At 45.7% G+C, this 17,692-nt stretch overlaps 1 protein-coding gene across 1 annotated transcript in view; it reads right to left on the bottom strand.

Moving 5' to 3' along the window:
- LOC126162716 (leucine-rich repeat-containing G-protein coupled receptor 5-like) overlaps positions 1-17,692 on the bottom strand; it is a 381,094-nt gene that overhangs the window by 85,791 nt on the left and 277,611 nt on the right. The gene's annotated exons all lie outside the window — the stretch shown is intronic.

Genomic DNA, 17,692 nt, shown 5'->3' with positions numbered 1-17,692 from the left:
TTTCCAACCGATTTCTCATACACAAACAGCAGTTGACCGGCGTTGCCTGCTGAAACGTTGTTGTGATGCCTCGTGTAAGGAGGAGAAATGCGTACCATCACGTTTCCGACTTTGATAAAGGTCAGATTGCAGCCTATCGCGATTGCAGTTTATCGTATCGCGACATTGCTGCTCGCGTTGGTCGAGATCCAACGACTGTAAGCAGAAAATGGAATCGGTGGGTTCAGGAGGGTAATACGGAACGCCGTGCTCGATCCCAAGGGCCTCATATCACTAGCAGTCGAGATGACAGCCATCTTATCCGCATGGCTGTAACGGATCGTGCAGCCACGTCTCGATCCCTGAGTCAACAGATGGGGACGTTTGCAAGACAACAACCATCTACACGAACTACGTTTGCAGCAGCATGGACTCTCAGCTAGGAGACCATGGCTGCGGTTACCCTTGACGCTGCACAGACAGGAGCGCCTGCGATGGTGTACTCAACGACGAACCTGGGTGCAGGAATGGCAAAACGTCAGTTTTTCGGATGAATCCAGGTTCTGTTTACAGCATCATGATGGTCGCATCCGTGTTTGGCGACATCGCGGAGAACGCCCGTTGGAAGCGTGTATTCGTCATCGCCATACTGGGGTATCACCCGGCGTGATGGTATGGGGTGCCATTGGTTACACGTCTCGATCACCTCTTGTTCGCATTGACGGCACTTTGAACAGTGGACGTTACATTTCAGATGTGTTACGACCCGTGGCTCTAGCCTTCATTCGATCCCTGCGAAACTCAGAATAATGCACGACCGCATGTTGCAGGTCATGTACGGACCTTTCTGCAAACAGAAAATGCTCGACTGCTGCCCTGGCCAGCACATTCTCCAGATCTCTCACCAATTGAAAACGTCTGGTCAATGGTGGCCGAGCAACTGGCTCGTCACAATACGCCAGTCACTGCTCTTGATGAACTGTGGTACCGTGTTGAAGCTGCATGGGCAGCCGTACCTGTACACGCCATCCAAGCTCTGTTTGACTCAATGCCCAGGCGTATCAAGGCCGTTATTACGGCCAGAGGTGGTTGTTCTGGGTACTGATTTCTCAGGATCTATCACCCAAATTGCGTGAAAATGTAATCACATGTCAGTTCTAGTATATTTGCCCAATGGATACCCGTTTGTCATCTGCATTTCTTCTTGGTGTAGCAGTTTTAAATACCAGAAGTGTACGTCCAGTCACACTAGTATAACCACAGCTTACGCTCGACGTGAACGTGGCAGACGGCAACAGTAGCATCTGAGGGTATATAAATCGTTTCGTAGGGGCACGGAAAACACTGCAGCCATTGTCATAATGGAGGGATGTATCTGAAGTCCAAAATGGCCCTATCATTTGCTTTCGGGCAGAGCGTGGAAGCATTTCGGAAACGGCAAAGTTCGTAATCGGTTCGCGTGCCGCCGTGCATGTCAGAATTCTGACTTCCAAAACCGGTACATGGGCAGCTGTGGTGCACCGCGGGCCGTAGATGACAAGTGTGAACGATGGCTGCAGAGACGAGCGACTGATTTCTCAGATGAACCAAGGGGCTACCAACAGTATCTGCTCAATGATCGTTCATCGAACGTTGCTGCGTATGAGACTCTACAGCAGGTGCCTGGTTCATGCATCCATGTTGATGTGAGCCAGTAGGCAAAGAATCCCCTGGCCGCGTTACGAGCGCTGCGCAGGTTAAGCTTGGTGATGGGGCTGCCATCTCACAGCTTCCAAGCTTGCTGAGTAATATTTTGGATTACCATTTCCTAGGCAGATTGCCTTTCGCAGGCTCCGAGCTCCGCCTGCCCTGTAGAGATGCCTTCCACCTCTTCTACCGTTGGAATGCTATAGAAAAACATTCTCTTCCAGCATCCGAGCCGTTGACTTCCTCGTCACTGGTTTTGGTCCACCCCGGGTATTTTATTTCCCCGGTACACACCTTATCTGTTGAGTGTTCCCCTATTCGCCACCTGGGGAGGCGCCCGATGGGGGACCAGCAGCCCCCCACTAGGATGGGTTTATTGTACTCCCCTGGCCTCCAAACTCACCAGATTAAGTCCCAGCGGAGGATCTGTGAGACCGTTTCGGCCAGCCTGTACATGCCACGGAGTCTCAACCGTGAAACCTAACGCACCCATGACGACTACTATTCATCGGTGACGAAGCTGGAACTGGCACGCCAATACTGCAACTGGACGTCCACTGACAAGCGACAGGTGGTCTTTTCGGATTAATCACGTTTTATGCTCCAACGAACAGATGATCGTAGGCAAGTACGGCCCTCCAACTATCGTCGGAAGCGTCGAGTCACGAGGACGGAGCGTTGTTGTTTGGGGAATGCTTTCGTGCATGACCTCGCCGTTCTGGAAGGCACAATAAATCGAATCAAGTATGTATGAGCCGTGGTAAAAATTGCTGTTTTGAAGAGCGCGCCGCAGAGCGTAGTGTGAAGCAGTCGCCCTCCGTTTCTGGCGGTGGCGCCGCTGTGGCAATCGCAGCTTTGGTGTCTCTCTGGTGGGAAAGGTTGCCTGTTCACGTGCATTTAAGCGGCACTAGTATGTGCTAGTATGTGTTAGGCCGCGGGTCTGCTCGAGTTTGTTCAGGCAATGGTCACTGCCCGTTGGATCGATCGGTTGGTCGGTCGCGCACTGAGACACAAGATGACTTGTCCGTCTTGAGCGTCGGCGCATGTGAGGTCGCCATGTCGTTCCAGTGGGCCGCGCCGTATAGCGAGGCGTAGTGGCTTCGCGGCCCACGCGAGAGCAACAGGAGTCAACCCACGACATCGGTCTGGCCGGTGCGAGCTGCGACGCCGTGAGACGGGAGATCGGCGCGGCTTCCTGCGTCCGTTGAAGCGGCTGGCAGAGGACGGTTCGGGAGAGCGTTTTGGGGGTGCTGCACCAGGTCTTCGCCAGATATCGCAGTTTATTAGAAGTTAAGCGATTCGTGATATGTTGTTTCATTTACTTGTTAAATTCTACTTATTTTCTGGGTGACTCACTCGTCACCAGTTGCTGGTCTGTCTCTCGTCCACATTTGTTAGGCAATTAGTGTCTCTCTGTCTGTCTGTCGGTCTGCCGTACCTTAATAGCTCCCTCTGTCATGTTTGTCGGATTCGATGTTACAGAATTTATTGTTTGAAGTGTAACGGCCGAATTCCTGAAATATGTTTTTATCTTGCCCATCATCTTGAGAGGCGGTATATGTGTACTGTAGAGCATGTTAACTCGTTTGGCCAACCTTGTATAATTTTATATAAGATTGCATTTCATGGGCTTTTATTTAAATGGTCATTTTAGTATATAAAGTTGCCACCCTTCCACCGTAAGACTTTTCTTAGAAGTTAAAATCAAGTTGCACCTTCGGTGGCAAGTTAATCTTTTAATTTTAGTGTTTTGTACCATTTCCATCCCTCCTACAGGATGCATAGTTTATGTGCTTGTGTGAGTTGTTAAAAATTTTTAGTTTAAAGTAATCTGGTGTGTTGCAGATTTGCACCAGTGTAGTCTTTCAGAGGTTGTTGTGAGCGGTCGTGACTACGGCCGTGTCAAAAGGGAGCGGCAAGGTTCTCAGCCCAAAAGCTCATACTGTCAAAAAAAATTTCTTTCTGCCTCTGAATAAATTGTAACTTGATATTTAGAGGGCGTTTTCTGATTATAATTTTAAATCTGTTTAAAAAAAGGCTTTCAGGAATAAAATTTCCATTTGTTGAAAGAAATTTGATTTGTTTTCATCAGTTACCCACCAGCCACTACTTCCACGCTCACATAGTGTGATTAAATGTGTTAATGTTCTTGATGAATCGCTAGTAAATAAAGTAAATTCTTAAGAAAAAGTTTTGAAAGTAAATTCACAGTTCAATGTACCTATCCTTGGGGACCATTTCCGCTCCTACACGCAGTTTGTTTTTTCCCTCGCCACCATGGCACCTACCAACAGGACAGCGCAATGTGACACACAGCTCGCAGTGTACGTGCGTGATTCGAACACACTAGGATGAGTTTACTGTACGCCCCTGGCCTCCGAACTCACCGGATTAAGATCCAGTCGAGGATCTATGGGATCATTTCGGCCAGCCTGTACACGCCATGGAGTCTCAACCGTGAAGCCTAACGCAGCTGGCCACGGTGCTTGGGTCGGCACGACTCCACATCGCTGTCTGTATCTACCAGAAACTCGTCGACTTTCTTCCTGCACGTCCGCGGTGCGAAAGATGGTTATTCAGGCCTTTGGAAGTGGACACCTTAATGTGACTAGACGTGTATATGGAAACACAGTAGTAACAACATATTACCATGTCTAATACGGTCTAGGAAAACTGTTGGTACCGGCCGCTGTGGACGAACGGTTCTAGGCGCTTCAGTCCGGAACCGCGCTGCTGCTACGGTCGCAGGTTCGAATCCTGCCTCGGGTATGGATGTGTGTGATGTCCTTAGGTTAGTTAGGTTTAAGTAGTTCTAAGTCTAGGGGACAGATGACCTCAGATGTTAAGTCTCATAGTGCTTAGAGCCATTTGAACCATTTTTGAAAACTGTTGGTAGCCAAACAGCTTCCTCTCCTCTCGGAGTGGATAAGTACAGGTCCTGTGGCACGTTCTGGGACGCCGAGCACCGCGCCGGGGTTATATAAGGGGGAAAGGAGGAATGGTCGTCGCGGGGGGGGGGGGGCGCTCGGATAAACACATATGGAACGCCCGGGTAATCTCGACACCTCGCCAGAAAAGAGTATGAGAGTGACACTCGTCGAAACGTCGCGGCATTTCAACGCAGTTACCCGCATGGAAGCCCGAGTACATTTCGACAGCACTATACTGGGAACGTCTACGAGGTGTGTTCAAAAAGTAAGGGACTTTATATTTTTATGAAAAAAATATTTATTTATTCATTAATATTCATGTTGCCCCTTCAAAGTAATCCCCCTCAGATACAATCCACTTGTCCCAACGCCTCTTCAAATCATCGAAGCACTTCTCATAAGCACTTTTTGGTTCAGCCTTGAGTATTTCCAGCGATGCAGTTTTTATTTCCTTAATCGTTGAAAATCTTCTTCCTTTCATAGGTCTCTTCAGTTTTGGGAACAGGAAAAAGTCACAGGGAGCCAAATCCGGTGAATATGGTGGCTGAGGCATTGTTTTTGGCCAAAAAATCTCTCAGATGCATTGTCGTGATGCAAAAGCCATGAATTGTTTTCCCACAATTCCGGACGTTTTCTGCGTATTGGTTCTAGTAAACGGCGCATAACGTCAAAGTAATACTCCTTATTGACCGTATGACCCTGTGTCAAAAATTTATGATGCACTACGCCATCGAGCGGTTCTAGGCGCTTCAGTCCGGAACCGCGCGACTGCCACGGTCGCAGGTTCGAATCCTGCCTCGGGTATGGATGTGTGTGACGTCCTTAGGTTAGTTAGGTTTAAGTAGTTCTAAGTTCTAGGGGACTGATGACCTCAGATGTTAAGTCCAATAGTACTCAGAGCCATTTTTGAGCCACTACGCCACGGTAATTAAAAAAAAACATTAAGCAAAGCTTTGACATTTGATTGAACTTGGTGTGCTTTTTTCGGTCTTGGCTCTGGATGCTTCCATTGGGACGTTTGGGCTTTGGTTTCTACGTCATAACCGTAGACCCATGTTTCGTCACCAGTTATGACTCTTTTGAGCAAATCAGGATCATCAGTGACGTCATTCAAGAGCTCATGCGACGGTTCTTCTGATCAAAATTGAGAAGTTTTGGAACAAACTTCGATGGCACACGTCTCATGCCCAAAACATCCGAAAAAATTACATGACACGAGCCAACCGATATGCGAACATCCTCAACAACTTCTCTTGCGGTAATTCGACGATTTTCTAGAATAATTTTCTTCACAGCTTCGACGTTATCATCTGTTGTTGATGTGCTGGGACGTCCAGAGCGAGGTTCGCCACGGTCACTGTCACTGTCAAGATTTCAAGTGTTTTATAGCACTTGATTCCATTTTTCACATAAAATTGAGAAGTAAGCAAATTCTTTGCTCCATTTTTATAATACTCGAAAATCGCCGAGTGCACTAAAACACATCTAACCTTTTTATCTGTGCAAAACAAATGAAGTATGCTGTAGACTTGAAACTGTGAACATATGTTCGGGACATGTGTACCAACATAACAAGAAAAGATCGACAGTCGAATGTGAAGCAAGATCGGTCAACAGACTGCCTCGCGAACCGCAATGAGACTCTTGTATACACATATAGGTCAGGGAGTGGCCGCCACCGGAGCTAACACCGAGGGCGGGACAGACCATCGAAGAAATCATAGCTGACAAACAGACGTACTCTCACGTTTCCTCCCAAATGCCACCCGCTACTAATACCACCAAAACCACCTTACTTACGCATGGCATTGAGTAAAATAGGCCTAGTGCGAAGCAAACAATAAAAGCAAGACATGCAATGTATAATGCATTTGTCAAGTATTAAAAATAAGGAAAAGGTAAAATGAGGCCTGATGACTTTCGTGTTTTGTAGTATGGTTTTATTAACTTTATTTCTTCACAATTTCATTATACCTTTTTATTATGAGCATTACATGGTTATAATAGATTGTAATCGTTGCATTCATTTTGAATTCACCTGGAGTCGATCAGGGAAGAGGTGCGGAAAGTACAGCAGTACAGCCAAAGTAGATTCTAACTCTGACTCATGTCAAATGTGAGTCCGTCCATCATGATTGCCCAATCTCAGGTGGCACGTGGAGAGGGTAGCTGGCTAGATGAAAGACAAAGAGAGGCAGTGTCCCCACAGCCATTGATGACTGTGACCTCAGTGACAGACAAATGACTGTAGCGTCGTGGATGCGGAGTGAGATGATTGCTAGATTTATGCAGATGCTTACAGTGAGCCACATGTATAAATGAAGGGAGCATCAAAGTTTTCAGAACCTTTTCTACTGGTAGTGAGACCATCATGGTGTGTCGAAAATTCATCATTACACAGTATAGATAGCTGATTACAGGGGAGTATTCTGCAAATAACATTCAAAGCCACTGACCGAGGAGTCACGATTAGACCAGTGAGTAGTAAATGGAATATGGAAGTGTTAACAATAAGCATCTGACAGACAAAGACGGAAACATTAAATGGATTTCATTAAATGATCTCTTTCGTGGGATGGGAACGGCTAAGGGTCAGAAGTGAAAATAACGTCGGATGAACGTCTAGGAAATGTAATAAGTCCGCTAGTATCTGACTTAAGCTACGCAGCTGTGTACAGGACTCTGCCGCCAATAGAACGTATTGAAAGACGCTGCATGATAAGCGGGTGATCAACGAATGGTTCAAAGAAAGGCAGCTGGCCCTAGACGCAAGCAAACGTAGTATAATGCGTGTGAAATAGTGAAAAGAACTGCCCATGTCATTTTGAGGAGATATCAAGGAATATGTTGCAGTCCTTTGATGGTATTCTGCAACGATTTGTTGGTCTTTTCCATGGCGCATATGGACTTAGGTTCCGTCTGATGGGTGATGATAAGACTCAACCATGGAACTGATCTGGTGGAAGAGTCGTTGACCATCCTGTATTGTCATGCTTAGACATCACATTGTGTATTGACGTCCTGCATACCACACTAGAACCATACGGCCCACGACGGAAACCAGCCACAGTGGGAAGAGCCTCTGAGGGTAACGGCCTCGCACAGTAACATTAACCAAAATTAAGAGCCTCCCATGCTAAGAGCCTCTTACAGTAAGAGCCTTCTGTAGTAGAAGCCTCACACGATGCAAAGGCTACTAGGAAAGTTTTGCAGTACGACCCACAATAAGTCACAGGAAGATGATTGTTGCTGTGTTCTGAGGATACTTCATACTTGCATTGTAAGCGCTGTGCCAAGTCTGTGGACGCAGTCGTTCACTAGCAGGGTTAGTTTGAAGTGCTTGCCATGGCGTCGTGGTCACGAAGTGACATTCGGGAAGGCAATCAACTTCGTGCATGGGTTAAAGTTAGGCCAGTCCTTAAAAAAATGACTCTTGCCATCGGTAATATGTGTCCACATCGTACAACTATATTCAATTGGTACAGAGAATTCCAAAGAGAAAATTTCTCTCTGGAGGGCGCTGAGAGACGGGAAGGCCACGATCATCAGTTACGGAAGAAAACACTAATGCTGTGAGGAAAATGCTAGACGAAGACAGGCGAGTGACCTATAAGCAGATAGAGGACACCTTGGGGCTAAATGCACCAGCAATTCGTTTGATTCTGCATGATCATTTGCAAGTAAGGCAACTTTGTTGTCTCTGGGTGCTGCATAAATTGACGGAAGAGCAGATGATATGACGTGTGACTTGGTGTCGGGAGATGTTAAAAATGTCTTTTAAGGGACAATTTCAGTACGTGAATAACATCGTGACAGGCGACGAGACGTGGCTGTACTATCATGACGTGCCGACTAAGTCTCAAAACAAAGTTTGGGTCTTTGAAGATGACGACACACCCGAAGCTGTCAGAAAATCCCGATCAGTAAAGAATAAAATGATAGCTGTTGTTTCAAATCAAGTGGAATTGTGGAGCGTGTTGTTTTGGACACAGATAACAGTCACAACCAGAAGTGGTACGCTGAGCAGTGCCTACCTAAAGTCATCCAATCTTTGAAGAACCTGCGACCGAAGTCAAGAATGGACACTTGGTTCCTCCACAACGACAACGCTCCAGCTCCAGCTCACCCGCCGAATATTTGCGGGGTACAGGACTGAAATTTCTTGAGCACCCTCCTTACATTCCAGACCTTGCTCATTGTGACTTTGCACTGTTCCCGCGTGTGAAAATGAATCTGAAAGGAGTGCAGATTTCAAATGATGGGAACCTCCTGTTGGCTTGGGACAACGAGTATGCCTTACTCCATACAGAAAGTTGGTAGTGCTGGTTTATGGATCGGTTTCGGAGGATGGACAGATGTATTCAATGCCACGGAAATTACTTCGAAAAAATTAAATAAGTAAAGCTGTATTGCAAAACTTTCCTAGTATCCTTTGTAAGAGCTTCCCAGAGTAAGACCTTTCCACAGTAAGAGTCTCTCATGGTAAAGAGCACCCCACAGTAAGACCACTCACAGTAAGAACCACCCCTCGCATGGTAAGAGCCTCCCACAATAAGAGGCTACCACAGTAAGAGGCTACCACAGCAAGAGGCTACTACAGTAAGAGTCTCCAACTGTAAGCGCCTGCCATAGTAAAAGCCTCCAACAGTAAGAGCTCTCATGGTAAGAGCAATCCACAGTAAGACATCGCTGCAGCAAGACCCTCCCACAGTAAGAATGACCCACAGTGAGAGCCCCATGGTAAAAACTAGCTATGGTAAGAGCTTCCCAAGCTGAAGGCCTTCCACAGTAAAATAATTCAGAGCTTGGTAAGAGCTTGCCACAGTAAGAGCCACCAAAAGGAAGAACCACTGACGGGTAAAGCCACCCACCCTTGCTAAGATCCCTCAACTCACATTTGAGAGAGACAGTAGGTGAAAGTGTCGTTGGTGGCGCCAGACAAGCCGGGTTGCACTCTGATTACCACCCGCTGACTTTCAGTAGCAGATGCAAGGTGTGTCGGCGTCTTCATGTTGCCGTCGGGTCGTTGCCAGGCGCAGGGCTGGCTATTTTTGGAGCCGCCCCGCGCGGCGTGACGTGTTTGCCCAGCACACACAGGGTCACAGATTACGGCCTGGAATGCGACAGCTATCCCACTGACACGCCTCCCTCTCTAACTATGTGGCGACAGCTCTGCTCCACACATCTGGTTGTCTTCTGGGAGGGCTGCAGCAAAGTTTTTTGCCGGAGGGGCAGTGAAGCACACGAAGGAAACACAAAAACGAAGTATACGTACGTGATTCATCTCTAACGGTGATACAGTAGAGCTATACATTCCACGAATTGATAAGTTTGATAAGAATAATAATCCTCGTCAGCAGCATCAACAATTGGATAAACTGTTGGATAAATGTTTAGTTACATTTTAGCTACAAGCTTTCATGTTGCTGCAGGATGTTTCTCAAACGTCAACTCCACACCTTCTATTAAGCCACCGCCTCTGTCTCTCTTTTTTTTTTTTTGTCTCTTGGAATCCGGAAAACAATTTCCGTGGTCCGTCTATCACCCAAATATCCGCATACGCTCACCAATCAAAATACTAGTCACTCGCTAAAAAGAGCATGTTGGTCACTTTGGAGCGCTGTAGATGAGGTAAAAGTAGTAACAGGTGAGCATGTGACCCTACACCGCTGGGGGTGGGCTTGACTGAAGAGATGAGTATATCCCATTCTGTTGTTCGGAATCAAAGTAGAAAGATGGGTTAGCATGGAGACGTGACAGAACGGCAAAAAGAAGCTATGGTGTTTGAACGTGCCCATGTTCACATTACCCGATTTATTGGTGTATCAACGCGGACAGTCCAATGTGTCTACATGCAGTGATGTAAAAGTAGTAGCCACAGAACACGCCATAAGAACAGCGGTCGTAAAGGGATCCATATCGACGAACACCGGAGATGAGTGTCACATCTTGTCAACGACAGTCGGTTTCGAATTTGACAAGTGTGTCAGTGAATGCCGGTCCATCTGAATTATTTTCCCAGCGAACATTGTGAAGAGAACTGTATGCACTAGCAATTGCTGACAGCGACACGTGAGGTTGCGCGTCTTCAGAGGGCCACACAACACAGAAACTGGATAGTGGCCGACTAATCGCGTGTAGAGTGGGCCGACGAGTGACGAATTTGCCTCTTTTCAAATGATGCAAGCCGTCGATTGCACAGTGTGTAGAGGGCGTTGTTCAGCCTGGAGGCGGTTCTTTGATGTTTCAGGAATGTTTCTCGCACTACGACTTGGGAAGGAAGGAAGGAGGGAAGAATGGATTTAACGTCCCGTTGACGTCGAGGTCATTAGAGACCGAGCACAAGCTAGGATTGTGTCAGAGGTGGGGAAGGAAATCGGCAGTGCCCTTTCGAAGGAACCGTCCCAGCATTTGGCTGGCGCGAGTTAGGTAAATCACGGAAAACCTTAGGGCCCATTAATTCAGAGTACGATGAGCACGAACCAGTATGTTTATTTCAACAGACTCGGTGTTGCACTTTCCTTTACATCATGGTGTTGAGCATGCTCTCTGTTTCCGTTACCGAATTCTGGGATGATAACTAAGAACTTCTGTGTAGACTACAAAACAGTCAAGAATTGCTAGATGTTGTAGCACACGCTGGTGACTTGTTACTTTTAGTTCTCGCCAACCGTCGAAGTTCGCTGTAAAATAATTGTGACACACTCCATGGAATCATGCATGAGTGGTGCTCGCAGGTGGGACTCAAGGTAGCGCCACAAAAATCCACATATATGCCACTTAAAGGAAGACTTATTAGGGATCCATCGTCAAAAGAAATGAGGCGGTGATTCGCAGGTATACCGACAATCGGTACTTAGTCGCACACCTGGACAAACACTGGGCATTCAATGCCTAAATAGAATATGTAACAAGAAAAAGGTAAAACAATAAATAAAATTGTGTTACAAAGGAGGTTTCGTTGGCCCCCGCTTATAATTAGATTGTACCACGCCCCAACCTTTTATTTTATTTTAGTTTATTTTTTTAATTTTTTTTTTTTTTTTTTGGTCATCAGTCTTCTGACTGGTTTGCAGCCCGCCATGAATTCCTCTCCTGTGCCAACTTCTTCAACTCAGAATAGCACTTGCAATCTAAATCCTCAGTTGTTTGCTGGATGTAATCCAATCTCTGTCGTTTTTTACAGTTTTTATCCTGCAGCTTCCTCCAGAACATGGAAGTTGTTCCGTGTTGTCTTAACAGATGTTCAACCCTGCTGCCCCTTCTTCTTGTCAGTGTTTTCCGTATTTTCCTTTCCTCGCTGACTCTGCGAAGAACCTCCTCATTCCTTACCTCATCAGTCTGCCTAATTTTCGTCTGTAGCATCACATCACGAAGGCTTCTCTTCTTTTCTGTTCCGGTTATCCCACAGTCCATGTTTGATTGCTGCTTTGCTCCAAACGTACATGCTCATAAATTTCTTCCTCAAATTAAGACCTCTCTTTGATATCAGTGGACTTACCTTGGGCAGGAATACCCTTTTTGCCAGTGCGAGTCTGCTTGTTATGTCCTCCTTGCTCCGTAAGTCATGGGTTAGTTGCTGCCTAGGTAGCAGAATTCGTTAACGTTATCTACTTCATGATCACCAATCCTAACGTTAAGTATCTCGCTGTTCTCATTTCTGCTACTTCTCTCTACTTTCGTCTTTCTTCGATTTACTCTCAATTCTTATCCTGTACGCATTTGACTGTTTATTCCATACAGTAGATCTGTAATTCTTCTTCACTTTCACTGAGGATAGCAGTGTCGTCAGCATTCTTATCAGTGATATCTTTTCACATTGAATGTTAATTCCATTGTTGAACCATTCTTTTATTTCTGTTACTGTTTCTTCGATGTATAGATTGAACAGTAGGGGCGAAAAACTACATCCCTTTCTTACACTCTTTTTAATACGAGCACTTCGTTCTTGGCCTTCCAGTCTTATTGTTCCCTCTTGGCTCTTGTACATATTGTACATCACCCGTATTTCCCTATAGCTTACCCCTATTTTTCTCAGAATTTCGAACATCTTGCACCATCTAACAACGTCGAACGCTTTTTCCAGACCGACAAATCCTATGAACGTGTCAAGATTTTTCTTTAGTGTTGCTTCCATTATCAACTGCTTCTCCGGTGCCTTTACCTTTCGTAAAGCGGAACTAATCGTCGTCTAACAGATCCTCAATTTTCTTTTTCATTCTGCTGTGTATTACTCTTGTCCATGAGTCGTCAAGCTGATTGCGTGATAATTCTCGCACTTGTCAGCTCTTGCAAACTTCGGAACTGCGTGGATGATGTTTTTCCGAAAGTCTGATGGCATGTCGCCAGATTCTTATGTTCTACACACCAACGAGAACAGACATATTGTTGCCACTTCTCCCAATGATTTCAGAAATTCTGATGGAATGTTTTCTATCCCTTTTGTCTTAATTCGATCTTAAACCTTCCAACGCTCTTTTAAATTATGATTCTAGCACTGCACCCCCCTATCTCTTCCCCGTCGACTCCTGCTTCTTCTTCTGTCACGTCTTTAGACAAGTTTCTTCGTTCATAGAGACCTTCAGTGTACTCTTTCCACCCACCCGCTCTCTCCTCTGCATTTAACAGTGGAATTCTCACTGGACTCTTAATTTTACCACCCTTCCATTTAATTTCGTCAAAGCTTGTTTCGATTTCTCTGTATGAGTCAGACCTTCTGACAATAATTCCTTTCTGATTTTCTCACATTTTTCATCCAGCCATTTCGGCTTAGCTTCCATGAATTTCCTATTTACTTCCTTCCTAAGCGACTTGAATTTCTTATATTCCTGAATTTCTCTGAAAATTTTTGTAACTCTTTCGTTCTTCGATTAGCTGAAGTGTTTCTTCTGGTACCCATGGTTTCTTCGCAGTTAATTTCTCTGTACCTATGTTTTTCTTTCCAACATCTGTGATTGCCCTTTTTAGAGATGTCCATCCACCTTCAGCGGAACTCCCAACTGAGCTATTCCTTATCGTAGTATCTACAGCATCAGATAATTTCAAGTGTCCGTCCCCGCCTCTTTTAAACCAACCAACCAACTTCAAGTGTATCTCTTCATTCCTTAGCACTTCCGTATCCCACGCCTTTGCGCATTGTTTCTTCCTGACTAGTCTCTTAAACTTCAGCCTACTCTTCATCACTACTAAATTGTGATCTGTGTCTATGTCTGCTCTTGGGAACGTCTAAAAATCCCGTATCTGATTTCGGAATCTTTGCCCGATCATGATGTAATCTAACTGAAATCTTCCTGTATATCCTGGCCTTTTCCAGTTGTGCCTCTGCCTCTATACTGACTGCAAATATGGGCTACTGTGCTGGTGTCAGAGCGCACAGGTTACTGCCGCTGGAGTGAGGAAAACACAGCGAGGAATTCTACTACGTTGCTGGGGTGCCTATGGCATCACACCTACTGTCACGGTAACTATATTAATAGGCGCAATGTCAGTTGGACCTACAAATAAGAAAAAAAGGCTGTCATATATTGGTGGAAGAAAAAACGAAAAAACACAAGCAATTCTCGGATAATCCGCAACAACCAGTTAGTAATCCCATCCAGGGAAGTTCGGCCGCCAAGTGCAAGTCTTATTTCAGTCGACGCCACATTGGTCGACATGCGCGCCGGTGATGAGGATGAAATGATGACGAGAACAACACGTCTACTCCATGAGCGGAGAAAATCTCCAACCCGGCCGGGAATCGAAGCCGGGGGCGCTGCACGGTAGGCAAGCACGTTACCACCCAGCTAAGCCGGCGGACAGTTGTACATAATTTAGTATTTGCAGAATAGCAGCAGAGACGGAATTTCTCGGACACGGGAAGGAGAACGTTTCAGTTTCTTCCCGATGTAAACGAAAGGCTACACTTTGAGCGACGTAGGGGACTGGTACACTACATTTCCGGACATGAAGCATAACCTGCATATCTGAAAAGGATTGGTAAGAGGGCAACGACCAGCTGTGACTGGGGCAATTTGGTCACACCATATCATGTCTCACGGGAATGTCCCTTTGTAGAAGAAATAGCGAAGACTGCTAGGCAGGCTTTAAGAGGAAAAACTGTTTACGACATAATTAGAGTAAAAGAGGATTTCAGTACCTTAAGCTTTGTATATGAAGCTGTCTCAGAACAAAGCAAGACGTAACAGATACCACAGGAGGACAAGTAAGGCCTCTTTGTGATCCTAGGGAACGAGAACAAAGCCCGATAGCTCTACGATCACATGGCCCTGTAATGGAAAGACTGAAGTGAGGTGGCCAAAAGCGTACCTAGGTAGACCGAGAAGAATCAGTGATCCGTCGCCACGCTGTCTGGAGGCAGCAAAATACTGCTGGAGCCGACGGGGTGGCCGATCTGGTACGGAACGTTGAGAGAAACTAGATACGTTACGATAGCAGTACATTGTGTGCGTGTGTGTGTGTGTGTGTGTGTGTGTGTGTGTGTGTTTGTGTATCCATCGCAGACTAAAGTAAAGAGAAATAGTGAAGCTACTTAAGACAATATACTACTGAACTGTTGGTTCAAAATGGTTCAAATGGCTCTGAGCACTATGCGACTTAACTTCTAAGGTCATCAGTCGCCTAGAACTTAGAACTAATTAAACCTAACTAACCTAAGGACATCACACACATCCATGCCCAAGGCAGGATTCGAACCTGCGACCGTAGCGGTCACGCGGTTCCAGACTGAAGCGCCTTTAACCGCACGGCCACACCGGCCGGCGCTGAACTGTTGTCCGAGTGTCAGTGACCCTAGTATCATCGAATGTAATCGAAGTAGAAATATTAGTAATAGTGATGGTTAACTAAACAAACACGGTGTTTTTACCTGGTTTCCAAATTTTATTATGGTTACTGCACAACCTACGTTTAGGGTTATAACCGTATTTTCAAGTACTTACTGATTTCAAAGATCATAAAGCAGAGATAAACATTATAGTAAGGTTGAGATAATCATCCCAGCCCATCTATCGATTCTTCGTTTAATGTAATTCAATGACCACTTTTTGACAAATTACATATAGAATTACACAGCTCACACTAACATGACTAAACATACCTAGGAATACTTATGCATTAGCCAAGAACTTTTTACCCAAAGGTACAAAATGAGAAATGTCCTCAATTGCAACACACTCGCTTTGGAAAATTTCAGCTACAAGTTTCGTCAAGTGAACTCTACTGGGCGAGAAAACGTCGGGCAGTCGTCCTGATCTACAACCACTCAGCCACAATAAAATGGACATTCGTCGGAGGTGGCGCGCATACACTATCTGAACGAAAGTATCCGGACACCTGTCAGGCGACACTAGTGCGGAATGTGTCCACCTTTCGCCTTTATGATTGACCTCTGCTGGCGACACTTTCACTGAGGTGGCTGAATGTCTGTGGAGGACTGGTGGCCCATTCTTTCTCAAGACCCGAAACCAGAGAAAGTAGTGATGTTTGACGCTGGGGTCTGGAACGAATTCTTCGTTCTAACTCATCCAAAGGTGTTCCATTCGGTTCAGATCGGGACTCTGGGCAGACCAATCCCTTCCAGGAATTGTCTTACCCACAAAACGACTGCCTCACAGATGCTGCTTTACAACAGGCTGCGTCGATATGCTGATAGAATCAATCGTCCTCTCCGAACTGTTTCTCTACTGTGCGCATTTAGCATTTTCCTGAGTGCAACAACGGGAGCGCACCGTAATAACGAAAAACACCGCCTTACCGTAACGCCTCCTCCCCTGTACTTCATTGTTGGCACTACACATGGTGGCAGGTTACATTCTCTAGCCATTCTCTGAAGCCCAACTCTTCCACCAGACTGCCTCGGGGTATAGCGCGAGCCATCACTCCGAATCATTCGTTTCCAGTCGTCCACTGTCCAATGGCATCGCTCCTTGCACCACCTCAAGCATCACTTAGCACTGACTACAAAAATGTGTGGCTTATGAGGAGCTGCTCGACGAATGTACTCCATTCTTTTTAAACCCTATTCGCAATCATTGTGTTAGCTGGAACTCGCGAGTGATTCTTTCCGCTGATTTCATGCCATTGTTTCTGGACGGTCCATGTCCGTCAGTACATGAGATCTGTCTGGTATTGCTTTAGCTGTGGTTGTTTCTTCGTGTTTCCACTTCACAATCACATCACCAACAGTCGTCTAATGTAGCTTTAGAAGGCTTTAAATGACCGTGACGAATCTGTTACTTGGGTGATATTCATGTTACTTAGATGATATCCACTGACCAGTCCACGTTCGAGGTAACTGAGCTCTCCTGACCGATCTACATCAAAATCTACATATGCACGCCGCTAGCCACCAAGCGTGTGGCTGAGGGCACAGTTCACGCCAAAGTCATATTTCCCCCCCCCCCCCCCCCCCCTGTTCCACTCGTGGATCGCGTGAGGGAAAAAGGTCTGAACGCCTCAGTACGAGCTCTAATTTCCCTTATCTTTGAATGGTGATCATTGCGCGATTTCAAAGTTGGTGATAATAATATATGCTCTACATCCTCGGCGAAAATCGGATTTCGGAATTTATTGAGCAACTCCTTCCGTTTAAAGCGTCGTCTATCTGCAAGTGTGTCCCACTTCAAACTTTCTATGAGATTTGTAACGCTCTCGCGATGGCTAAATGTACCAGTCACGAATCTTGCCGCTGTTCTTTGGACTTTCTCAATCTCTTGAATCAAACCCTACTGGTAAGCGTCCCGTACAGACGAACAATACTCTAAGACTGGACGAACTAACGTATTGTAAGCAATTTCATTTGTTGAAGGACTACATCGCTTCAGGATTCTACCAATAACCCGCAATATAGAGTCGCCATGCCCGTTACTTGTGTAATCTGATCATTCCATTTGAGATCATTTTGAATAGTCACACCCAGGTAGTTGAGGGATGTTACCGCTTCCAATGACTGGGCATTTATTTTGTACTCGTACATTAATGAGGATTTTCGCCTTGTTATACGCAGTAGGTTACACTTACTAATATTGAGAGATAACTGCCAGTCATTACACCACGCATTTATTTTCTGCAAATCCTCATTGATTTGTTCAAAACTT

Source organism: Schistocerca cancellata, chromosome 2 (genome assembly GCF_023864275.1).
Source record: "Schistocerca cancellata isolate TAMUIC-IGC-003103 chromosome 2, iqSchCanc2.1, whole genome shotgun sequence".
Lineage (NCBI taxonomy): Eukaryota > Metazoa > Arthropoda > Insecta > Orthoptera > Acrididae > Schistocerca > Schistocerca cancellata.
The sequence above is the reverse complement of the archived record's forward strand: the minus strand, read 5'-3'. Positions and strand labels throughout refer to the sequence as shown.